Here is a 27,323-nt window from a genome sequence, read left to right as displayed (position 1 = left end):
TTCACGCGATCTATAAAAATGGTTCAAATGGCTCTGAGCACTATGGGACTGAACATCTATGGTCATCAGTCCCCTAGAACTTAGAACTACTTAAACCTAACTAACCTAAGGACAGCACACAACACCCAGCCATCACGAGGCAGATAAAATCCCTGACCCCGCCGGGAATCGAACCCGGGAACCCGGGCGTGGGAAGCGAGAACGCTACCGCACGACCACGAGATGCGGGCCCACGCGATCTATACACCAATGGAAAGTCAGAAAGCCCTAATAACTGCTACAATGGTAAGTGCCCTCTGCCATGCCCTTCACAGCGGTTAGCAGAGTATGGATGTAGATGAAGGCGAGTTGCATATGGAGTGGATTTCCCATGTACCTGCGGGAAGTGGCTTGGTAAGACAGTACAAAAGGTCTGAGAACTGGAAGGTGCTACCACCCCCAATGCGACCGTACCTACTAAAGTGCCGAGGTATTTTAACCTGTCTTTGGGTTGATAACTTTAAATGCCAGTATTTGACACCATACATGCCACACAAGAAGAAACTGGTGTCGAGATATAACATACTACGGCTGACTTTAGACACTGGACGCCAGTGGATTCAGAATGGCTACTAGGTGAGCGGTACTGGAAGAAAACATCTAGAGTGTTCGAAATAAGATCGCCAGAGTACAATGTGAAGTTTTCTGAAGGTTCTTGAACATTTGTACACTAGGTCTAGAGCAGAATCATCCCTACTGAGTAAGTTATAGGAACGCGGCATTTTCAAAAGTTAGGTGCGACAACCAGAACAAAGAGCCATTAAACTGACTTGGATAGCATTTCCACGTCTGCTGTTGCTTGTGAATGGCTCGTGTGCTCTGTAAAACTTTACGGGGTGATTCTTAGAATGGGGAGGAAGGGTGGGAGGATGGGTGGGAGGGGGGGGGGGGTGGGGGGAAACAAGGCAACAGCTGTTCGGGAAACACGAGGAGCGCAGCGGGGCCCTCAAAGCCAGCGGGTGCGGAGGTGAAGGGTTATGGAGACGATAATTTGTCTGGAGGAGGAGCGGGGGCCGAGGTTGGAAAAACAGAGGGCCGAGCGAGGGGAGGAGCACGGAAACTACAGCCGTCTGGAATCTCTGGGCTCCAGAGGTGCGCCAAACTCGCCAGGCGCAATTATCTCCACTGCTTAATGGCCCGTCTTACAGCTGGCAGGCACCCACCCATCACACTGGAGTGCAAGTCTGCTCGTGTTTAATGGCGTCAGTGCAACGCAATGCGCGAAGCATGGTGGTTGCGGAAAAAGCAGTTAGTCCCGCAGGAGATGAACATCAGCGGAGAAACTTACCTAGGTACCTCCTCGCACAGTTTTTTTATAATTTTCGTTGTCCGTGAGAGAGACTGTTCTGACACTGGACGGGCACAGTAGTAGTAATAGTAGATCTACAAATTATTTTCACACAGCAGCTCTGCCGATATGTTTCTGCGTAACTTCTGGACGTGAGCATATTCTGTTAAGTTTTAAAACGAATTAAGTGTCCTCGTAATGAGTTCACTTACGGCGAATTTGCCAAGCATTTCCTCGCCAGATATCGACGTCGTCCTCTCATTGCCTGCCAGTGAAGTTTTTTTAACATTTCTGCTACACCCGCTTGCCGGTGACGAGTCTCACTGACCTGCTCGTCACACGGTGGATCCCCTTGTCACTCCGATGTGAAGTGGGTTCCGCAAAAGGGCAATGTTCAACGCTAGTCGAACTAGCGTGTTTTAAGGGGTCTCTTTCGTAGATAACAGCAATTTCCTATCAATTCTACGAATACACCCAACCCCGCTACTCGGTTTACTAACGACCGAACCGATGTAATTGTTCTGCCTCCTAATCTCGACGTAATATTACTGCCAAATGTATAACGTAACTGATTAGCTATTACTCTTTAATTAGGATGCGAAAGACTTTTACATTTCAACGTTTCGCGTGAACTAGACATTCCCCTGTTTCTAGTGCTAGATGCCAGCCTTTGCAGTAATATACTTTTGATGTAAAAACCGGGAAAACAAATCGAGAAATCAACAGGGATTACAAGTTTTATTTTCCACCAGTTACGCATTTTTCCGCTTACGTAAGCAAGGGGTATATATACAAAGATCACTTAGAAAATACGAACTACGTACAGTTCTCACGTGATAGGATTTGTTCGTCACCAGCTTCTTCGCGTACGTTAAAACGGTGTTGCGACTTATTTTATCTGCTGAGGTGTAACAGGATAATCGTCATATTACCCGTTCCTGGGCATGTAAGGGCACTGCATCTGCGCCTGTATGACTCTCCATCGAGGACATCTTACTGCGTCGTCCCTGCCAAGAAACTTAGTAGCCTATGCAACGGCAATATACTTTCTACAGAAGGCTTTGATTATGTAATGAGACTGTATTATTTCCTTTTATCCTCAGTTGTTCTCTAAGTGCCCTATAACTTTCTCATTAAGTCTTAAGGAAGCACTCTAAGGTGCACATGATTACCGCTTACAGTTAGTCTTCTTTTTAGATAATGGGCCTTTGCGAATGGCCCACACATGCACTCACGTAAAGACGAATACATGTAACTAGTACACATAAGAAAAAAATTTCTTATAAACATGAAAGGCATTTAACAGCCATCCGTATTATAGACACGCATATACTTCTGATATAAACACCGGGCAAAACAAATCGAGAAAACAGAGATTACAAGTTCGATTTCCCACCAGTTACGCATTTTTCCGCTTACAGAGGCAAGGGGTTATTTATATATAGCATATTCTGTGTCTGCTAACGTCTTGCTATGTTACTAACGGTCATTTCTTATTCATAAATTTCATTAACAATCTTTACGTTCGATCTTACTTTCCTTATGCGATGAGATGCAATGAGAAAATGCTTCACTACATAAACTACAGGTTTAGATATACACGAGTATTCATCATATTGGTTTGATGGCATTACAAGCATTTTTTGAGCGTAACGTTTTCTTCTAGTTATGTGCGAACCTTGACAACCTCTGGACTCTCCGCTGCGACATGTGTATCATCTTCCTTACACGAGATCACTGTTTCACAAGCTAGACAGTCAGAAGTCTCATTTTCCTTCTGTGTTGCTGTGCGCTTTACTTCGGTACAAGGCAACACTGCGCCACTTTCTCAGTTGTCTTAGGAACGCTGTTATGCCCTGGGCTATCCGGTTGTTTTTACGCTATCGATAAAAATGCTTCAGGTCCGAGGTGGCAGATTTTAAATCAACGTGAGAATGTTTTCTTCTGGTACCATATGACAATACTTTAACTGTCCGAAGATGACGTAAGATCTGCCGTCATTAAAGGAATTTCCTTCGGGAGTTTGTGCTTAAATCCTAGTTGCACGCCAGAATCTAAAGAAAGTGCATCTTGTCACCACCTTGTTCACTAAACCATCCGTACAGAGGACCATTGTCCGTAACGATCTGGTTCGGAACTCGCCCAAGACAACTTTGCCTCTCAGACATCTGGAGCTTCATGAGTAGCCCGTTTCTTCGTGACTGTTTCGTTCATTGTTCAGCTGTCTGTTTAATAGAGACCCTCTGTAAATCTGAAATTACGAGAAAGGGATATTCTCACTGGCGAAACGACGACTTTCTAGGTTCCACGCTGTAAACTAGCTTGAGGAGCGCCAGGAGATGGAAGTTCTCGTTCCTCTTTTAGGGAACAAAAAGCGTCGACATTACTGCTTGACGGCTGCAATCAGATTTCCGACACACACACACACACACACACACACACACACACACACACACACACTAGAGAGAGAGAGAGAGAGAGAGAGAGAGAGAGTGAGTGAGTGTTGCCGGCCCTGCCCGCTGCTCTAGGGAGTTATGAATAAAAAGTCAGCCACGTCTCTTCTCTGCTCTGCGCTGCCCCAGGGCTGTGCATTATTCATGACCTCTGCACTGCAGCGTACTCCGTGGTCTGGCTGCTGGCGACTCCTCGCCGACATTAACCCTTATCTCTTTCTGTCTCACTCTCAGCTGCGAACCCTGAAGGCGCCGTTCAGTACTGTAAACAACACGACACATCACCAAGATAGAGCCACCTTGGACTACTACATCACCGGAGAGTTACGAAACGGTCGATGGTTTACTCGATGATGGCAAAATGTAGCAATTCATAATTCTTAGTGAGAAACATCGACCAATACGTTAAGTAAAATTAAAGTCGTTTGGGATGAACGCCACGGAGACTCCGAAGGGCTGTTTCAAACGCCTAACAGGAAATTTGTTTCCTATACACAGTGCCAGCAGTCACCTTTCCTTCGCAAAGTACGAGAGCTGTGCGTATAAGTGTGTCTGTTAAATGTACATGACTAATGGTATATATTCGTGTTGGAGGTGGTGACAGAGTGTGAAAGCCATCGCCGGCATGTAGCCGCCACCTCTCGAACACCACCATGGGTCCCCTGAGCTTAACGTCCCCCTCCGACGGACGGATTATCAACAACAGTGTCGCATTCCCTCACTCCGTGAGGCACTGCGAGAGGTTTGGAATTTAATGCAGGACGTTGGCGCAAAGGCAGGTGATCAGGGACTTGACACCACCACCCCTCCTGTCGTCCCTGCCGGAAAGGCAAACGCAAACGCAAAACTGCCAAAAACGCACGGTTACGCGGACGGCCACCCACCCACGAACTGACCACCCACGACGGTCCTTAACGTAGTGATCTGACGGTGCCCTGCTTATCCACCTCGCAAGGCCGTTGACAAAGCAGTGCGTTGATGCTGCTAGAGAACAGAAGGGAGAAACCTGTGTTACACGCTAGAGCAGAGTGTGCACTTCCTGACAGATTACCAGCTTAGGTCGATTCCACTTCTAGGACTTAAGATGTAGCTGCAAACAATAAATATTTAAGAAACTTCATTTTTATGTAATGAACTCGGGCTGTTGATGAAGCATTTATATACTAACAGTTCTGAGCAAAACGATCATCAGGAGATGCAAAATTTTTACTGTTTTATTTATAGCACGATTCTTTCTGCAGCGTCAATAATATACTATAAACGGTCATTCTGCGTCACGGTCATTCTGCGTCACGGTCGTCTAGAGTGAAGCGCATTTGTACAATCAAGAAATCTTAGTACAGTGCCCATTTCTGTAGTCGCTGCTGCTACATGGACTGTACTTCGCATGCTACACCTAAAAACGGACAGCTTTTGTATTACTGAGGAGCGTGTGGGGGCAATTACCATATACGCTCCTACACTGATTTTGTGTCGCTGGGATTTGAAACAACCACGTCAGCAACGTCTGTGGTTCTTATTCGCCATCCCGTCCGATAGTGATCAGCCAAGGATCGTATTATCAGTCCCAATTCTACTGTTCTGTGCTACAGAAGAGTTAAGATACGGTGATCTGTATTATCCGGGAACCAGGAATACCTTGACGGACGACATCGATCAGTTTATGGCTGAGAGCTTTCCGTTCTTAACATTTAGGCTGCGCGAAGAACTTGTTTGCGTAATTCTGAATCGCTGCGTAGTTAGGTAGCTACGTTTTCAGCCGTAAACAACGTACGGATGCAATCAGTTTGTTGCAACACACACACACACACACACACACACACACACACACACACACACACACACACACACACAGAAAGAGAGAGAGAGATTATATATATATCCGGCTGCTCGGGCAACAGACTCCAGTTGGAGGCGAGAGGAATGTAATGGAGATAGGTTGGAGGTATAGAAAGACGAATGTTTGGTAGACGGAGCAAGGAAGTTTGTTGCTGGATTTGCTACAGAAAGGTCTGTGACGAAGATCTAATAGAAGGTGGATTGAAGACCCGACAAAAGGAAACATAATTGTAGACGGTAATTCGATGGAAGCTCTCGAACAGACCTTGACCCAGCAGCGAACGCCAAGTGGCGGCGGCCGCTGATGACTCAGGACTCACTTGTCGGAGCTCAGCTGTCCCTACCTGAGGTGCCCCGGACCGTCATGTCGTCGCCACGGCGTTTAGACGCCCGCTGCCCAACTGCGGGCCCGTCTGGAACTCGGTGGCGCCGACTCTGGTCCACAGACCGGAGCTCGCGGATTAGCGGGCCTGCGGTAACCAGCGCGCCGCCCACGGACGCTTTAGCGGCTCTCGAAGAGGACAGGACCGTCCCCGACAACAGCGGGCCGGAAGTGGCCCCGAGGCAACCGGCCGCTCGCAGCGAGCAACGAGCAACGAGCAACGATCGGGCGGCCAGTGACCGAACCTCTCAGCCAGAGTAAAGCTCTCTAGCGAGATACTTGAGCGTAATGGATTGAAGGCAGGCATGCACAGAGCGCGGCCCACTCCTCACCAGTTTTGTAATTTTTTTACTATTATTTCATAGAGGGCGGGTCCTTGCAGGACTTTGTTCTTTAGAGCCACATTAGTCCAACAGAAAGAGAGCCCGAGGGATCTCAATTGGAACAACAACTTGTCTCACCGGAGCTTGTTTTTCAACTTGCAGACTTGCGCAACAATCCACCCGCAGCAGAAACAACTGGACCAGGGCGTGCAGGGAACGACACTGCTTAGTCGCCGGCGGTCTGTGTACTATACAGCACACACACTACGTCAGCGAGCTTCAGCACTCTGCTCAGGAGGTGGTTTAGGTGTAAAACAAATTTAAACTCGCTAGGAACTACCCTAGAAATATACTAAGATGGTATCTGTTCTTTCGGACATGTCAGAAAGAACAGATACCATCGGTGACCATGCAGCTCGTTAGAATGATATTAAAATGAAATGAACACCCTTAGCTGCTTACAGGCGTTGACATACGTCAACGGGGACAGATGAAAATGTGTGCCCCGACCGGGACTCGAACCCGGGATCTCCTGCTTATATGGCACCGGCCACTTGACCATCTTCTCCTCCTGTGCGAATGCACAAACAGTGCCCGAACTCTTACGGGAATCGGCAACGCGCCGCGAATAACGAGTATAATGGGCGGGGGCACTACGAATGTAGTGCGGGCCAATACGCTGAGAATGTAGGTTTCGCGGGAGGCGTGCCAGAGATAAATCCCTGCAGTCGCGCTATCCTCTGTGTCCTCGGTGGCTCAGATGGATAGAGTGTCTGCCATGTAAGCAGGAGATCCCGGGTTCGAGTCCCGGTCGGGGCACACATTTTCATCTGTCCCCGTTGACGTATGTCAACGCCTGTAAGCGGCTAAGGGTGTTCATTTCATTGTAATACCCTAGAAATGTTGTCTCTTCACAAATGCGGAAGCTTGAAGTTCGATTTGCATTTATTTCTCTGAATTGTTGCTAGATGCCAATGAAACCCTCCCCCGTCCCCACGAAGAAAGAAGAAAACGAAGCTAGCTGTCAGCGTTATTTGGTTCGCGCTAAATAAGATACAGAAAAAGTTACTTCCTTATCAGGCGACGCCGTCCTGTGTGCTAGCATAATCAAACAAGTGGGCGCGGTACGTGAACAGTAGAATAGAATACTGATGGAGGACGTAAGTTCTCTGGTGGATTGCAGTAGATAAGGAAAGACCGAAAGATGATTTAACGGAACATCAGCAGTCGACTTTAGAAGCCATACCAATACGTGTGTGTATAGCCGAAGACCGTAAAAGTCTAGCAGAGGCCTTTGACAGTGAACGTAAAAATGGTCGACGAAGTAAGGGGCAGCCTGTAAAGCGAACCACAATGTAACGAAAACAATGGAAACCACTAACATACAGTTATAGAGTAATCTTCGTTACGAAACGCACTAAAGCTTGAGCAAGCTGCATAGTATACATAATTGTTACAAGCGTAACATTAGCGCAAGTACACTTTGCGCGCTACCAAATTCCCCTACTTCCAATATGCTCGATGATGATGATATCTGGTTTGTGGGGCACTCAACTGCGTGGTTATCAGCGCCCGTACAAAGTCCCAATCTTTACACAGTCCAGTCTCGCCATTTTCCCGAATGACGATGAAATGATGAGGACAACACAAACACCGAGTCCCCGGGCGGAGAAAATCCCCGACGCTGCCGGAAATCGATCCCGAGATCCCTTGATCCACAGGCAGCAACGCTAGCCACCAGACAACGAACTCCGCGCAATACACTCGAAGTAACTGCTGTGGCAAATTAGCGAGATATCTTAAGCTGCAACGTTATCAGTTCTTACAAGCGCCTTACTGTGTTCCAAGCTCACTAATGCGTTAATGCCACTATGACAAACAGTTCGACGTCGTGCCTGCAGAATGAATCTCGCTCAGTGTGTCCGAGTGTGCCCTGTAACGGATGCAACTGAAGTTTAAGATACATACATCAAAAAAAGTTTTGCATCACCCCGGTTCCCAGAACTCCTGAAGACAGACGTTGACTGTGGATATTGTATCACGGACACAACTCCTTTGACTGTTCGGAGATGTCACTAAACCAGCCCAAAGATGTAAACAACCAAGCATGAGCAGCGCCTTTTAGACGGAATGAGTCCGACAGCCGATCTGTTACAGTCATTCCACCAGGGAGGAGGTACACGGCTCTTGTTGTCTGTAGTTCAACATGCCAAGACGGTCAATACCGCGGTTAGGTCGCATCCGCAATGTTACTTTGTGCCAGGAAGGACTCTCAACAAGGGAAGTGTCCAGGCGTCTCGGAGTGAACCAAAGCGATGTTGTTCGGACATGGAGGAGATACAGAGAGACAGGAGCTGTCTATGACAAGCCTTGCTCAGGCAACACAAGGGTTACTACTACAGTGGATGACTGCTACCTACGGATTATGGCTCGGAGGAAAGTGGCAGCAACCCCGCCATGTTGAATAATGTTTTTCGTGCAGCCACAGGACGTCGTGTTACGACTCAAACTGTGCGCAATAGGCTGCATGATGCGCAACTTCACTCCCGACGTCCATGGCGAGGTCCATCTTTGCAACGTCGTCACCGTGCAGTGCAGTACAGATGGGTCCAACAACATGCCACACGGAGCGCTCAGGATTAGCATCATGTTCCCTTCACCGATGAGTGTCACATATGCCTTCAACCAGACAATCGTCGGAGACTTGTTTGGAGGCAACCCGGTCAGGCTGAACGCCTTAGACACACTGTCCAGAGAGTGCAGCAAGGAGGTGGTTCCCTGCAGTTTGGGGTGGCATTATATGGGGGCCGACATACGCCGTTGATAGTCATGGAAGGCACCGTAACAGCTGTACGATACGTGAATGCCATCCTCCGACCGATATTGCAACCATATCGGTAGCATATTGGCGAGGCATTCGTCTTCATGGACGACGATTCGCGCCCCCATCGCGCACATCTTGTGAATGACTTCCTTCAGGGTAATGACATTGGTCGACTAGAGTGGCCGGCATGTTCTCCAGGCTTGAACCCTATCGAACATGCCTGGGATAGATTGAAAAGGGCTGTTTATGGACGACGTGATCCACCAACCACTCAGAGATCTACGCCGAATCGTTGAGGAGTGGGACAATCTGGACCAACAGTGCCTTGATGAACTTGTGGATAGTATGCCACGACGAATAAAGGCATGCATCAATGCAAGAGGACGCGCTACTGGGGATTAGAGGTATCGGTTTGTACAGGAATGTGGACCACCGCCTCTGAAGGTTCCGCTGTATGGTGGTACAATATCCAATGTGTGGTTTTCATGAGCAATAAAAGGGGGCGGAAATGATGTTTATGTTGATCCTTATTCCAATTTTCTGTACAGGTTCCGGAATTTTCGGAACCGGGGTGGTGCAAAACTGTTTTTTGTGTGTGTACAATTACGCCTCTCAGTATCTCGTGTTGTCAAAGACATTTGAATACGTTCAGGCGCCAAAGCTTCCATTACGCCAATACCTCTCGTCCAGAGGAGTTCTGCTGTTTAGAAGGGCAGCTTTCATTCCGGTCATGAATCGTACTGTGGTACTTAGTTCAGCTGAAAAGAGTGTTGGCAGTGTAAAGGGAAGATACGGCTGCGAGTCCCGGCAGGAGATCTGTTCGGTACGGCAGTGTCACCGAAAGCGTCGCTGCCACGGGCTGGAGGTAATTGGCGCTATCAGACGGCACCTAGCGGCAGCTGGGGGCGCGCCGACAGCTGGGCGAGGGCCACATTGTCCGCCCTGAGCAGTGGGGGAGCAGGCGGCACCCCTGCCTCTCTCCTCTCCACGTCGTAATCGCTTCAAACGCTGCTTCGCAGCTGACACACAGGAAGGTCTGGCGTCTTTCAGTCGACGAATGACTGATCATCTATGTTGCTGAATGCCGATCTCCCAGTTTCTAATATTAGCAGGTAACTGCGTCCATTTGGCCTACAGTACGGACGAGTAACGCTGAATGGAATGAACAAGTTATTTAGCACCGAATTTGATCTGTTTTCCAACAGACGGAAAAATGATTTTATCAACAACAAAACCGTTGAAGAGACGGCAGGAGCGGTGGGCTAAAATCTATAAGAAAGATTACACAAATTACAATAATAAGAATCTGCCTATCTCTACATCCATAATTTGTGAATCATTAAGAAGTCTGTGGCATAGGGTACATTTCACTGTACGATGTACTAAGGTATCCCTCCTCTACATGCCCGACTGGAGCGTGAAAGAGTGACTGATTGTAACCACTCTACTTGCTCACTTTTGTCTTCCTGGTAAATACGTAAGAGCAGAAGTATGTAGGCAGATTCTGTCCTGGTAATGGCATCTTCAGTTGTTCTAGGTGGGCACAAGCAAGAGGTGCTGTGGTTTCTTCAATGTATGCGCTAGATAATTTCAACATTTTCATTACGCTTATTTGCATGCACTAGATGTTCCACCTGATGTGTCCCACACCGGAGTGGTATTAGACTTATCGGCGTGATGATATCAAACATACTCTATCTGCCATTTGCGTTAAACACAAAAATCATGATGATCGTCATCAGCATCCTGCACTGTCAGATCCACTCAACCATTTTTCGTAAACCTGCATTGCAGACTTAAACGACATGCGTCTATCGCTACATTCCTCTTCCTGATTAGTCTCTAACACCATCATCCTTCGATTCAATGAAATATGTATCGGACTGTAATAGTGTGTGTGTGTGTGTGTGTGTGTGTGTGTGTGTGTGTGTGTGTGTGTGTGTGTGTGAGAGAGAGAGAGAGAGAGAGAGAGAGAGAGAGAGAGAGAAACCGCAGCTGGCGTGTCTGCCATTCATGGGAACCAGTCCCCAAGCGCTCACACAACAGGGGGAAGACGCAACAAACACACCCATCAGATGAAACGTTCCCTCCCTCTATCTCACCCCAGGCCAATGCTGGCGTCCCTCAAAGTCCAACAGTCGACAGAACAACGTCGGATGGCATCTTATACTAAATCTTATACACAATTACAATACTTTCTGGAGGTTGCACTGCAACATTCTTCACACTAAGCAGTACTATTACTTGATATAATAATATACTTCGGTGCCACGTACGTTCATTGATTTTTTTTAAATATTTTTTCCGTCCACGTATTATGGTTGTTTAAGTTTTTCGAAGGCTGTATCCAAGGTGAAATTGCGAAGGAAACAATTTCTGTCGCAAAAAGATTTTAAATGTATTATATATGGTTATAAACATTTAAGTTCTCCGTCAGTTCAGCTAGTTTGCGATGTAATATGTTAGCTTTTTCTCTGCTGAAACCTGATGCTCTCTGCAAACTCTTAGATGCTATATCCTCAGCATTTAATCTTCCAGTCTGTTCATAAATTCATCGGAAATATGCCCAGCCGGTTTTGTTTCTGCCTCATATAACCAATGCTTTATTCTCAGTTATTCTGCATATTTATTCACTGCTTTTACTAAAGACAGAAGCTGAGTATGTAATATTTTAACATGGTCATAGAACGCTGCTTCCTGTTCATCGCTGAATGTTCTCTGAAAGAAATCTTATTTTCTGGAACAGGTTTTATGACCACCTCTTTGCTTTCCCGTTAAGCTGTAAGTCCATCACGTAACATACTTCTTGGAACTGAATATTTCTTACTGTTTGGACTGCCCGGTATTCACCACAGTCGACTTAACAAAAACAAGGAAACTGCAATGGGGGATTTTATCTCAGTCCTCCGTCAAATGCGAGTCCTGGTCATATCAAAATCCAACTGTCTGAAATGAATATTGAAAGGTGGCTACACTGAGCCACTGCGCCAGAGATTGCGCCAAAGAGTACTATTAAGCCGCCTCCACAGTGCTTGTTGAGAGCTCGTAGAGTCAGTGCCTGTTAAGAACTCGTAGAAGTCAGTGCTTGTGGAGAGCTCGTAGTAGTCAGTGCGTGGGCAGAGCTCGTAGAAGACAGTTCGTTCAAATGGTTCAAATGGCTCTGAGCACTATGGGACTCAACTGCTGAGGTCATTAGTCCCCTAGAACTTAGAACTAGTTAAATCTAACTAACCTAAGGACATCACAAACATCCATGCCCGAGGCAGGATTCGAACCTGCGACCGTAGCGGCCTTGCGGTTCCAGACTGCAGCGCCTTTAACCGCACGGCCACTTCGGCCGGCGAAGACAGTTCGTGTTGAGATGTGCTAGTGGGCAAGGCTTGTCGAGATGATGTAGTAAGGAGTGCTTGTTCCATGTTTTATGCAGTTGTTTGATGGGATAGACAGCAGATGGTTTGAATGGAAATACTGTAACGATCAGAGTGCTTTTCGTCAATATATATCAAGGTAAAATATTGCGTGTTTTTTCATTATTTCCATGTTTTAAATAATGCGTCATGACAGGTTCAGTCAACAAAGCATCTGGCTTGTGTTCTTGTACTAGAGTGTAATTCTGGTTTTCTTGAGTAATTATGGTATTTTTATTTCCTTTAGTTACTTCAGTATAAATGGTATTTAAAAATTCTTGTCTTGTTGAAGTAGAACCGTGCCAGATGTACGTTGAGTCACACTCCCACATACAGAACAGTTATACTTGTGGTTTGGTTTAGTAGGTTTTATAGTTGCTGGGGACTTAATTAATTAATTGTGTAAACGAAATTTTCATTTCATTCTTTGTTGTTATTCTATGCAGTCAGATAGCGTAATAAAACTAGTCAGGGCCAACCGTTTACGAGACAGCGTAATCGGACATACAGCCACTAAAAATATTTTCAATCATATTTAATTAAGCCACCATGCAATATCTGTGGAAGAAACGAGAGCCTTAATGAGAAAAGCGTGAGGCCCTTGTCTGGAAACCGCTCTGCTTTCGTCGAAGACGGAGCGTTACTCGCTACAAACTCTTGCAGACGTGCATTTAATGTACCGAGGAGGTAGTAATATTGTGTGAAGTAGGAGGCCGCTTGTCGTTCATGAGTTACGCACGCACCTATCACAATCAACGCGCCCAAGCAGTGAAGCGAAACGATTTCGCGCACGGAGTCATGTTAAAGATTATGGTGTTCTGCAGGCATTTAGAACGACGGTCTAGTTGCCGTGAGTTACTGTTGGCGCTATGTAGGGAGAGTCATTGATGTCGCTAGAAGCTGAATATTCATTTTCAGTCCTTCGTTACTTGGATGAAAGTACTGAATTGGTCATTCTCTACCACCGATGTAATTGTTATACGAAACTTATTAGGAGATGCTGAATGTACTACCGTAAGTGACAGTGGAAATGAAACTGGCGCAATTTTCAATAGTAATGATCCATGAACAGTATAGGCAAACAAATGACTGTGTTGGCAATCTATAAACAACATTTTGTTGTGTAACTAATACCCTGAACAGTAATTTCCGTGGTTATAAATAATGAGCAACAAAATTGTGACCACCCACCACCACAAGACAAACTCGCCCGCTGCGTTGCGGACCCCTGATGCTGCAAGGTAACGTACCGGCTGATCAAAAAGTCAGTATAAATTAGAAAACTGAATAAATCACGGAATAAATTGACACACATGCTTGGAATGAGATTGGGTTTTATTAGAATCAAAAAAAATACAAACGTCCAAAAAATGTCCGACAGATGGCGCTTCATCTGATCAGAATAGCAATAATTAGCATAACAAAGTAAGATAAAGCAAAGATGATGTTCTTTACAGCAAATGGCCAATATGTCCACCATCATTCCTCAACAATAGCTGTGGTCGAGGAATAATGTTGTGAACAGCACTGTAAAGCATGTCCGGAGTTATGGTGAGGCATTGGCGTCGGATGTTGTCTTTCAGCATCCCTAGAGATATCGGTCGAACACGATACACTTGCGACTTCAGATTACCCCAAAGCCAATAATCGCACGGACTGAGGTCTGGGGACCTGGGAGGCCAAGCATGAAGCATGACGAAAGTGGCGGCTCAGCACACGATCACCACCAAACGACGCGCGCAAGAGATCTTTCACGCGTCTAGCAATACTTTTTTCCTAATAAAACCCCATGTCATTCCAAGCATGTGTCAATTTTTACCTCTCTATCTACATTATTCCGTGGTTTATTAAGTTTTCAAATTTATACTGACTTTTTGATCACCCGGTACACTGCTCCGCAGAACTCGAGAACGAGCTAGACGAAGTAACTTAACATGTTAACAGTTCTGTGGAAATGAGAAAGTGCTGGAATTTTTAGTAGCCACAGGTCTCCCAGTCGTGCAGAAAACTGGTCGTCACATGGCATAAGCTCAGCTAGACAGTGGGGGCAAACGGAGCTGGTCCAGCAAACACGAGGCAGCTGAAGCGGCGGGGAAAGACAGCGTACGTGCGTTCGTCAGTGAACAGTCACGGTGCTCTATAGGGCCGTACATTACAGTATGATCCGGAGGCAACTTTTGGACGAGTTCACGCGGGGCAGAATTATCGGAAAAATGGGGGACCGGCGAAGTTTGACGAGTGTAGCCCAGGGTTTATCGTATTGCTCACAGTATTGTTTCACGTGCATGGGGACCGTTCCGAATCACAAAGCACTGCTGCCCGAAAGCCAGGTGGTGGTCGGCGGCGGTCAAGTACAGCAGCAAGTGGCCGCTACTTTCTCCGAGTGGCGAAAAGGGACCCAACTCAGACAGCGGGTACAATTGCAGCCACATTTAAGGCGCGCAGTCTTGTTCTTCACAGTGACACGGCGACTGCATCAGGATGGGCTCTTTACACGACAGCTAGTGTTTTGTTCTGTTAACGTCCGCACATCGGCGGCATCTTTTGCGATGGTGCCAAGATCATAGGGACTGGACCAGCGAGGAGTACCGTCGCGTGCTCTTCTCGGGTGAGACCAGATTCAGTCTGAGTAGTGGTTCTGGACACGCCCTTATAAGGCGAGAGGTGAAAACAGTCAATGCACGCAGGAACGCCTAACTTGTTCGTTTTGGTTGTCCAGGTGTTATTGTATGGGGAGGTGTAATGTTACTTCGACGTACTGACCATCAGATCTTCGAACACCCGAACACCCTACACTCACATATCAACGTCACTGTGAGTCTCCACTCCTCGCTCATGTGCGTCATTTCGAGGGTGTATTCAGCAATGACTTCATTTTTATAGAGTATCCACGACCACACAGAACGGCGCAGGCTGAGCAGCTCTTGGAATGAGAGCTTGTTCGGCGAAGGCACTGGCCTTCTCGTTCCCCCTACTTAAATCCCATCGAGCACGTGTGGGATGTGTTGGGGAGACGTATAGCAGCACGTTTGCATGCATCAAGACCATCCACCAGTTGTCAAACACCTAGCGGAGGAATGGAACGCCCTACTACTCGTACTGCTCACCAAAGATGAGGGCAGAGCATGCGCTGCCGTCCGTGCTGACTACATGTCCTGGTAACGACTATGTATCACCTTTTTTGATGTCCGGGGGAACGTAAGTAATCACCATGACTTCAATATAACTATTGTATTTGAATAAAAGTGCCATTTCTATTCGTCTCATTGCCTTTTTCTGTCTAAATAGTGTACTGTAATGTACAAGTTCTTTCTATGTATCGTCCAAGTTTCATCGATGTTACTTGCCAGTGACATGATGTTAAACTGACTTTCGTCCTTAAGTTTTGCACAAAGGGCAGACTGTTACGGCCCGACGGCTGGGAACAAGCATCTGTATAACGCCGAGCTTGTCCGATGTTCGCCTGCTGTGTTCGTGAGCGTCTACGGAAAGTGGTTGAAAGACAGTGAGACCAGGTGTAGGTGGCATGCTGTTCGACGTCCACCGCTCATCGCAGACTGTGGAGTTCGGATGCCTGCCCTCGCTGCGAAGCGACATAGCCTGCAATCTGGCAAATCTGACGACGGAATACAATGTTGGTGCGGGTGCAAGAGTTTCGCAGCACACCGTTACGCTCTCACAATTCAACATGGATCTTCGCAGCAGACATAGATACGTCTTCCCATACTGACCCAATGGTACCGTCCTTTCCGACTTTAGTGGACACGGGAGAGTCGGGACTGGACCGTCGATCAATGGTAACGTATTGCCTGTTGGAGTAAATCATGTTTCTCATTACGCCACGTTGAGAATCATGTTTCTCATTACGCCACGTTGAGAATCATGTTTCTCATTACGCCACGTTGAGAATCATGTTTCTCATTACGTCACGTTGAGAATCATGTCCGGATACGCCATCATCGTGGCGAATAGCTGCTCGAAGTACGCATCGCGCCACGAACGTGAGTCGGTCGGAGCGGTGCTTATTACTAAAATAAACTCCGCCCGTACATCCCATGAAGACCCAACGGTACCGACAGACTGCCGCGACATCCTCAGCCCGCCGGCGTCGCTGGATGCGGATATGGAGGGGCATGTGGTCAGCATACTGCTGTCCCAGCCGTATGACAGTTTACGAGACCGGAGCCACTATTTCTCAATCAAGTAGCTCCTCAGTTTGCCTCACAAGAGCTGAGTGCACCCCGCTTGCCAACAGCGCTCGGCAGACCGGATGGTCATCTATCCAAGTGCTAGCCCAGCCCGACAGCGCTATGGGGGCTTCCAGTGGTAGCTGTGGTATTGATCTAAGGTACTGCGATAGCTGTGTAGCTCGGACACAAACTGTACTTGTCACTATCGTACTACAGTGGTTGGAGAAGAATGATACTGAAAACTCACTTGCTACCAAATTCGCTTGATCTGTACCCGCTGGAACTTTTACATTATCGGGCGCCACAAGTGCACCTACAAACCATCGACCCACCCACGAGACGGACGGCCAGCGCAGCTCTGGTAGCCCACCTGCTGTACGGCAGCGGTGCCACTGCCGGAGCAGAGTAAACAGACCGCGTTCGCCCGGCGGCGAGGCGCAGCTGCCACGAGGGCCCAACGCCGCCTCGCGTCCCTCACACCTCGTCCGTCTGCGGCGCTCCCCGGCGTCTACACACGGCCGCCGAAACAGCGGCAACTGGACGCTCGCTATTTATACGCCGCTGCCCACCCTCAGCGTTACGTATCGGACGATGACACGCAGAGACGTTGTCGGGTAAAATTATTGTCCAAATAGACTCGCTGTGCACAGCTGTGCTCTCTCTGCTGTTGCAAAGGATGATTTGGAGTACTTCTGGCCGACTTCACGACGACAGAAAGCAGTACATTATGTCGAGAGGTATGTGGTAGGTACAGAATTTGAAACGGCCAGTAACACAATTCAGTGTGACGGGATTACTAGTGTCTGCCAGATGGTAGGTGTAGTGTGTATTTATTACGAAAGGCTGGCGTATTTTGACCTCCTTTTCAGCTATACATTCTGACCACCACCACCACCACCACCACCACCACACCACCACCACCACCACCACCCAGAGAATCATAAAATACGCAAATAATTTGAGCCATCGGCACAATCACACCAGTGCCTACACTACTGCTGGTACAAGACGTTTCTGACATCTTTTGGGTCTCTGAAGAGCTGACTTGCAAAAGTAATGGAGAACTAACGATATTGGTACCGAATCTATAGGTTCAGCCGTCACCATGCTGAATGGTGAGCAGACTGATGGCATTCAGAACCTATGCACTGGCGTTGTACTGTCATCATCAGGCATTGGCTTCAACCGCTAGGTACACACAAGCTCTACATTTTACTGCCAATAATTTTAGTGCAATCCTTTTTCTTTCATACACTGTTGTTGCTGCACGGTAGCACTCAGTTTTGCTGGATGACTAAGCGCTGAGGACGAAAATTTGTCACCCTGCTTACAAGTACAAAGTATCAAATTTAACTTGACCAATTGGCAATGCGTTCATTTAACAATAAGCTTTACACGAATAGCCGGAGTGGGTCATCAGTAATGTACCACGAAATACAAAGCCGTTAACATTTCAGAATTCAGGCTAAGATTATCTCAATAAAGTTTCATGAAGTGCCGCCTGACGAGGTTGGGCAGCCGGTCTGTAGTGACACTTTTTCATTCGTAATAAAACATAAACAACATGATTTAACACTCTTATTGGCATTGAAAATCTTGTTTTCCATTGCACAGTGTAAGGGGATCAACATTATTTGTTTATTGACACAGGTCGCAAACACGTATATGTAGTGGTTCTAGAGACCGAGGCGCCCAGAGCGCTGGGTGCCAGTGAAGTTACTTCTGTAGCAGCAGAAGAGCGAAAGTCAGAGACGGCGGTCGAGAGACAGCGTTTGAGCGTGTCGCCCACGCGGCAATAAGAGTCATAATTACCATTATTACTGAGGAAGTGTATCTTATATCAAGAGTGGAGGCAGATCACAACTGTTTGGATATCATACAAGTGATGGGTTATTTTTGGATTGCACTGTATCTGATTGCAGTGCTGGAATAGCTTGTGACAATAATTCATTTTTGGCCTGTATCAGAATTAACTCATTAACTTATGCTTAAAAAGAATTCACTATGTTAAAACTCAACAGTGACTTTAAATTCAAGACGATATTTGCGTAAACCCGTGTTATATTGTCGCTTTCCGAGCCATCCACCCTTACCCATTTGCTACACTCACGAAGCAACTTTAGGCTGGTTTCTTTGTTTCAATGAACAGTGGTTCAATAGGCAGTGTTTCCCAAAGTGGGGGTAGTCACCCATAAGGGTAAAATGTTATATTTAAAATGAGAGTGGAGGGGGGAGGGCCGGAGAGGGGAGGGGAGGGGATGGGAGGAAAGGAAAGGAATTGCTGATGTCAGCTGCATTGGGACATTTCGCGGAATCAGCGGCGACAAGTTAAACTGAGTGCCGGACCGAAATTCGAATTGAATATCTCCTGCTTACTGGGCAGATGTGTTAACCGCTGCGTCACCGGGACACAGTGTTGTCGCAACTGTGCGGACTCTTTCGGCACAACGCACGGCCGACCCGCACTCCCACGCAGCACCATCTATCCGCGGTCACGGTCCATGTCCTCTGTGTCCACTACACTGAGATGCCCGCAGGAGGTCTGACGTAGTTGTTTATCCGCACTGAAGAAGGGTTGCCCATCTAGGGAAATCAATTATATGAGTGCTTGGTATGTCTTCTTTCGGACATGCCCGAAATAAACATCACGTCTTCAGGTAAAATATTTTTTTCAGGGGTAAAGAACAAAAGTTTCAGTTGCATGTGAGTCACCAAACTAAATTATTTGTGAAATATCATCTCTCTTGTCACTATTTCGTAAGACAGTAACATTGATTACCAATTTACTGTTTTGGTAACTTTAAGATAGTAGCATTAATGGCTGAAGTGTTATACAGGTTACAGCTTGCGGAATGAATGTATGCGGACCACGATATTTTGTTTTTACTACCAGTTTCAGCATTTCAGTTTGCCATCTCAAGGCCCCAATGTACTTCATGCATACATTCAGATGTATCGATATTGGCATACTGCAGCCGTCAGGGTCTGGATATCGCGAATTCGTTATTGGAGTGCTTCTTTCGAAGACTTGACAACGAGTCTTCGAAGGAAGCACTCGAATAACGAATTCGCGATATCCAGACACTGATGGCTCCAGTATGCCAAATATCTATACATCAATGTATACATTTGATCAGCCGCTATCCTGGGTCCACAATGGATCAACAGACACACTACACACGCAGTTTACAACCCGCGTCTACAACACTGTAACAGTAAAAGTGAAGCCCATACACCACATCTGCTTAAATGTCTCACGGAAATGCCTACTCAAAGTTGTGCTTAGTTGCCACAATACACCAGAAATTATTTCATCATTCACTTCGTAACTATACACGATTTAATCGACAGCACAACAGTAACTGTGTATACTGCTACATGTCTTGCATATTATTATTGTTATTATTATTATTATTATTATTATTATTGTTATTATTATTATTATTATTATTATTATTATTATTATTATTCTTTCTTTTCTCAGACGTTATGTCTGGTCAAAAATGGAAAGTGACGCGGACCTTGATCAAGCGTGACTTCCTTTTAACTGTACGGTATATGTTACATTGCATTTAGGAACTTTCGGGTAATTGAACATGTATCAATAATTACAGATTTCTGTAGTTGTATATATAAGTTTGGATGTAGCTGTATTGCATTGATGTACTGGTGGATATTGTGTGGTATGACTCCTGTAGTTGATAGTATAATTGGTATAATGTCAACTTTATCCTGATGCTACATGTCCTTGACTTCCTCAGCCAGTTGGATGTATTTTTCAATTTTTTCTCCTGTTTTCTTTTGAATATTTGTTGTATTGGGTATGGATATTTCGATTAGTTGTGTTAATTTCTTCTTTTTATTGGTGAGTATGATGTCAAGTTTGTTATGTGGTGTTGTTTTATCTGTTATAATGGTTCTGTTCCAGTATAATTTGTATTCATCATTCTCCAGTACATTTTGTGGTGCATACTTTTGTGTGGGAACGTGTTGTTTTATTAGTTTGTGTTGTGTGGTAAGTTGTTGATTATTATTATTATTATTATTGGCAGCGGCCAGAAAGGATTTGCACCTTGAATTCTTGCAATTTCTGAGAGGTTGGGAGTGCGGAGTCCCGCAATGAAGTGATTTACGAACAGAAGGGCTAAGTATGGTGCACAAATTTTAATTTGGTTGATCTGAAGTCGGGGGTGGGTGAGATGTGGGTGAAACAAGTGTCACAAGGGAAAAGTGTTGTGCAGGAGGAATGTTTTGCAAAGAGTGGCTACCCTCAATGTGTTTGGTTGACTTTCTTTTCTAAGAGATTGTTCGTGGCACTGGCGACGCACTTAAGAGTTGCTTCACCACTCTAAGGTGGTGGTTTAGTGAAATACCTACAGAAACTAATCATCATCTTCCGTCAGTTTAAAAATAAAAACGTTCAGGGACAATTCTTTTCCATTCCGAAGTTTAGTTGGGCGATAATGTTTGGGTGGGGGGGGAGTGGGGACTACGCTCAGTGGTAATGGTGTCAAAGGTTGGGATGCACTGATGTATGGAATCAGTGACAACATTCCAAGCATTCTGCAGCCAAACACGAGAGCACATTTTAATAAAACAAAACGCATTCCAGGCGAACCTGCAGCCTGTGGCGGCTCGCAGCCTCGGAGTGGCGCCACACTCTGGAGCCACAGCTGGAGCCGCCCAGGCTGGCCACTCCAGCGGCGCCAGACCGCGCTGCCGGCCCAGACAGTCCCCAGAATTTATTGCGGCGCTCTCAGGTCGACGCGGCCGGCGATACTCACCAGGTCGCCACTACACCGAGGGGGCTGACCAATCTCCCCACTCCACAGACCGTGGCGCGTTGAACGACGGGCGCATATAGCGGTTTCAGTCAAACTCTGTGCACCGTATGACGGCGGTTCCCAACCCAGCACAGACCATTACCCCTGAGTGCAGTCGGGTATTAGCTGCTATCCTCTGTACGGACTATCGACAATATTCGCACCTCACTACACTTCACGACAACAAAAAATTTTTGAAAACATTTTTAAAATAACGAAAGGTAAATGATATTTACTTTTTTGGGTATAGTATTAAGAATTTCGTTTTTATAGAATAATGGAGCTATTCCCACAACGTCCCGAGTGCTTCCTACAACTCTTTCTTATAAGAGGAGGCTAACTACACACACACACTGACAGTAGACACTTGCTACAAAACATGCTTCCTCTGCACCACTGCTCTCTCTAGCGGCACTTTCATCACCCACACCCTGCACCCCTATTTAAAATCAACCAAGCCAAAATGTCTGCAATGCACTTAGGCCTAATGTTTGTTGGTATCCCCACATGACTGCTGCAATTCGTGGAAATTTGAAGACGTTTGCCTGCAATGCCTTATGTGACCCCTGCCACCAACAGTAGTAGTAGTAGTAGTAGTAGTAGTAGTAAAAGTTTAGTCCTTACGACAGCGTAGTTGCCATAACGTAATTAATATTACGTTGTTCAAAAATGGTTCAAATGGCTCTGAGCACTATGGGACTCAACATCTGAGGTCATCAGTCCCTAGAACTTAGAACTACTTAAACCTAACTAGCCTAAGGACATCAAACACATCCATGCCTGAGGCAGGATTCGAAACTGCGACCGTAGCGGTCACGCGGTTCCAAACTGAAGCGCCTAGAACCGCACGGCCACACCGGCCGTCTGTTACGTTGTGCACTGCTATGCGGAGCTGTGCTGTCGCTTAGTTCCTTTGTTCATGCGAAGTGAAAAATGAAGCAATTTATGATGTATTGCTGGAACCATCTACAACTGTAGAAAGACATTTTCATGAGCTACTGTAGTATATGTGATGTTTATGTCTCAATTTTAGCGTCTTAGAGGCATGGTGCGAAGTACAGAGTACGTGCTTATAGTGAGAGGACTGTGAAGATCATGTTCATACAGTCGTTTCACAAGCTGTAACCTCCACTACACTGATCCTCATGTTAAAATAAATATTACACTCTGGTGGTGATAATAGTAATGATATTTAAAAAAAATAATTTTCTGGGAAACACCATCGTACACTCTTGTTTTTAACCTTCATAAAATTTCATTTTACCCTTCAGCGGGTAATTACTCTTAGGTTGGAAACCGCTGAATTGCGACCTTGTCTGGAAAAAGTAGGGCTCGGGTAACATCCTTAGTTGCCTTAGCTGTAGGGGTGCAGGTGTGACCTACAAAAATACAGAAACTAACGATACTAGTGTCGAATTCATAGTGAAGTAGACCGCCAGATTAATTTCTTACAGAGCTCATGACGTTTAGCCTCAGAATCAGCGTGGTGGTAAGAGGATGCGGTGACGAAGTCTAATTCTAAAGATGCTAGACAAATTACGACCAAATTTCTCGCCAAACGGCTTCCTATGAAAGAGAAAAAAGTACTGTGTGACTAAGACACCTTTAATTTTCAAGGACCGAGGAGAGGGGGGGGGGGGGGGGGCGGTTGCAGGTACGGTTAGCGATGGGGTTGACAAGGGCCTCGAAAACCGCAACAAATTGTAGGCTATCCAAGAAAGAATAGAGGGGGATACGACAACCCTTACAAATGAAGGGTAGGTGTGGTTGGGAGATGACACGTAAAAATAGTCGAAAATACAGACGGTGTATATCCTAGTTTTCTGGGTTGCTTGTCTTAACTTTCCGGATGACTTCCACTCCTGGTAACGAGAACACTCTGAAGATGGTCACATTGTGACCGAAACTGGTACGCATTGCAAATATTTTATTGCGGTCAAGACTGTTTTTAATTCATTTTTGAAAATAATTTCGGGAATCAATAACTTAGTTCGTGAAAGTTACGTGATATCCTTATACCGGGATCGGGAAGGGGGAGGAGCGGGAAGGGGGGAGGGTGTGGGTTGGAAAGAAATGAAGTGACGTTTAAAGCAGAATTATAAACTGTAAAATGCGTGGAGAATTTGCAACGAAACTTTGTACACGAACAAGAAATTTAAAAAAACACCAGGGATGAGGGTGGTGATAAAATATCTAACACACCTAGGCATGGTGATGCCAAGGTGCTGGGTAAAAATAGAACATGCATACAAATAAAGTTTTTACACTGTAGGTACAATTGCCCTTTCCAGTGTAAAAATTGCGATAAGTAAGTAATAAGGCATCGGCGGGCAGTTACCTACCGCAGAGACCAACTTCAGTAATAATGGTTATCACTGGTGGACAGCGGCACGGGCCTTACGTATCGTCGTGTTTCGTATTCCCATTTCAGCAGGTGCGCAGAAGTAAGGTGGTGGCCATATTTTCTACCGAGCTCAAGAGTGCTGACAGAATGGACTTGCAGCAGTAGCCACAAATGAAACGAACTTTTATAGAAAACGCTTTTGCACTGATACTGAATATGACTAAAAAGAGTCACGAAATTGTGCAGCACGCCGTCGTGGTTGCCGACTGGAAGCACAGCGGGCATCCTGAGGACTCGTCTCAGTGTATTTCTGTCCGATGCCGCAGCCTACAGGAATCTTGCTAAGAATAAAACTTTTTCCTTAAACCGAACCTGTTTTATCACAAAAGCTGTATTAGGGTTTTACGGTGATTCAAGTATTACATGTGTAACGACCACCTGCCATTTTTGTAAAGAACGAAATGGCGGTATCATAAATGAAGAACCAAATTACGGTAGTAATATTTTGCGTTTAGGGGAAAAGTATTCCATGTTGTGGGTTCGTCATTCGGCACACTAAACTGTATCGAGTCAACGCTCATAAACTGAAGTACGATTATTAGGGACACCAAATGACGTTCGTAACTCAGAATTTCTTTCTAGGAATCCCATAGCACTGCATTTTCAATACTGAGTCGTCGACAGCGGCAGAATTACAGGTTTGATTGCGTGGCCATCCGCCGCAGCAAGCATATAAATACTTGTTTTGTAAGTAAAACTGCCTTTTCCTGCCGCTACATAATTTATTTATCTCATACGCGTTTTGCCTTACCTTGTTCTAAGGCCTTATCAGTGGGCTCTATAGAGATACCGTTTTGTTAGTTTTAGATTATTGAACAGTTCACGTCGCGATTTTTTTGTAAAAAAGTAATTACTTACGATTTGCTGATCTGCGTTTCCTCTGGTCTGGAGGTCGCGCTACCACTTTTATTACTGCCATATAGGCACAACTTTGCGTTCTGACCTCCTCCGCACTGTTCGCCACGTTTCTCATTATTTCCTGTGGTGTACTATGTTCTTTTGCCACTCGATATGACTATTTCGTCGAACACTGATTTTCACAACGTAAATATTGCGCCTCAATTACTTGTTTCCTCCTATTTGGCATGTTTACTTACTTGTTGCCAAGCTAACAAAGTACGAAGTACATGTTCAATACTACTATTCATGATGCTTTACCGCGTGCGCGGTGTGTGTGTGTGTGTGTGTGTGTGTGTGTGTGTGTGTGTGTGTGTGTGTGTGTGTGTCATAGATAGATCGCCGACGAGTGTGTAGCTTTTTTTTTGGGTGTGGGGGGGGGGGGGGGGGGAGGGCTGGTGGTTTGAATGGTATGGTGTTGTACTAGTTGTTAGCGAATGGTTGAAAACTTTGGTAACAGCTGATTTGACTTTTCGTTTCAATATTCTGTGGAGGGGTTCCTGGATAAGTGAGGGTAAAGCTGTTGTGAGGTATTATTACTACATTGGACAGTATTATTGTATTGATCCTCTTTGGGAGCGTTATTCTATTTTTTTTATCTATTAGTGTAAATAATGAATTGCTTGGCATGTATACTTGATCATTCAACAGGGTATTCATCCTGCTTCGGTTTTCTGTATGTGGTAATTTTCTTGCAGGGTTAGGTGTTTTTTATTGTTGATCCTAATTATTTTCATGTCATCTTCTCTAGTGGTTGGTTTGTGGTCATGTTGTCTTAGGTGTTCGGCAAATGTGGAGTGGTTTGTCCCATATTTCCAAGCTCTCGTGTGTTCTTTGTATCTGACATCAAATGTTCTACCTGTTTGTCCTATGTATCTGCCTTCACAAGTGTTGAGCTGTAGTTGATATATAACTGTTTTCTGGTATGTGTGTCTGCTTTTTGTCAGTTTTGGGGAGCATTTTTCTATAGAATTGTCTTGTGTATGCTATGTTTATTCCCCGTCTTTTGGAAATGTTGGTGATTTTATGGGTGAGTTTGCATTCGTATGTCATTGTGTACCATATGATGTTTTCTTTCATCTTTTTCTGATTTACCTTCTCTAGTTGTTATGGGACTGCATGTTTGTGTTTGATTCTGTTGTGTTGTGGTCTGTAGTTTGGTGCTTACTGCTTTTATCTTACTTTTAATTTTGTTGTTTAGCTTTGTGACTTATTATTGGAATCATTATTTTGTGCCGTCTGCATTATTATGTCCAGATCTTTTTGGCAGCTTTCTTTGGTGAGCGGTACTGTGTTGAGTCTACGGAGCACGTGTCGAAGTGCTGCTTGCTTTAGTGAGTGTGGGTGGTTCGAGGATTGGGGAATGATAATGTCCGCTGCTGTGGGTTTACGGTAAATTTCAAACATATGCTTATTGTTATGTTTTTTTATTGTTATATCCAGAAAGTTAATTTGGTTGTCCTGTCCTCTTTCAACTGTGAATTTTATATTTTTATGTATCTTGTTGGTGTCAGTATGTAGTTCTTCAATTTTTGTTTGTGTTTAATCTATTAAGCAAAGGATGTCATCCATATACCTGAACCAATGTAACATGTTGTATTCTTTTGCTACTATTTTTGTAAAAATGATCTGTTCAATGTGGCTTACAAAAATATTTGCTAAGGCTCCTGAAACTGGGGACCCAATAGTTAATCCATCTTCTTGTAAATAAAATTCATTATTGAATTGGAAGTGATTTTGTTCTGTTATAAGCTTTATTAATGTGCGAATTTCCTTAATCTGTTCATCGGGGAGTTAACTATATGTATAAACGGAGCACGGTACTTCGTTAAACAGGCAGTTTAGTTTAATGTGCGAGATCCCAGGGCTAGAAGGCTTATTAAAGGACAGGAGCGTGACGAGCCGTAGAGAACATCCACGTCGGCGAGAACAGTGACGTTGCCTTTTGGAATTTCCGGCAGCGCATACATGACTTACAATGGCCAGGGCGCCATTACCCTTTTGCCGCGTGCGGCCTGCGATAGTCGGGAGCTGCGCCGACTGCTGCTGCAGCTGGCCCGAAGACAATAGCCGGCCCCGTATGTTAATGGCTTGCAGCCTGGCCTATTAATTACGCAAGAACCCGCGAGTGGGCGCTCGGGAACTCACGTTATGAGCTCTGCATGAACGATACACGCTCTCGCTGCTTCTTTCCGTCTGGAATAAAACTAGCGCGTAAGCTGCTCGCATACTGGTCACCGGTCCGACATCTCTGATTTGTAATATCTTCGTTTAATTTACATTATTTCTGTTGCCAGATTCAGAACAGTTTTTTTGACAGCCATCGTGATCCTCTCAGCTGAGACCGATACCCGTGTAATTTCTTTCATCCGGTTGCAGTGGGCTGTTTGCATCAAGGCAGATTGTGGGGTGCGGGGGCAGATAATGGAGAGTATATACATTATACATGCGTTT

General features: G+C 45.6%; 1 protein-coding gene and 1 non-coding gene across 5 annotated transcripts in view; one reads left to right on the top strand and one right to left on the bottom strand.

Annotated features, from left to right (window-relative positions):
- LOC124619220 (microtubule-associated tumor suppressor candidate 2 homolog) overlaps positions 1–27,323 on the bottom strand; it is a 586,056-nt gene that overhangs the window by 343,795 nt on the left and 214,938 nt on the right. The window lies entirely within an intron of this gene.
- Trnat-ugu lies at positions 7,070–7,143 on the top strand. Its single transcript has one exon. It is a non-coding gene; the product is annotated as a tRNA-Thr (tRNA).

This window comes from Schistocerca americana, chromosome 6, assembly GCF_021461395.2.
Source record: "Schistocerca americana isolate TAMUIC-IGC-003095 chromosome 6, iqSchAmer2.1, whole genome shotgun sequence".
NCBI lineage: Eukaryota > Metazoa > Arthropoda > Insecta > Orthoptera > Acrididae > Schistocerca > Schistocerca americana.
The sequence above is the reverse complement of the archived record's forward strand: the minus strand, read 5'-3'. Positions and strand labels throughout refer to the sequence as shown.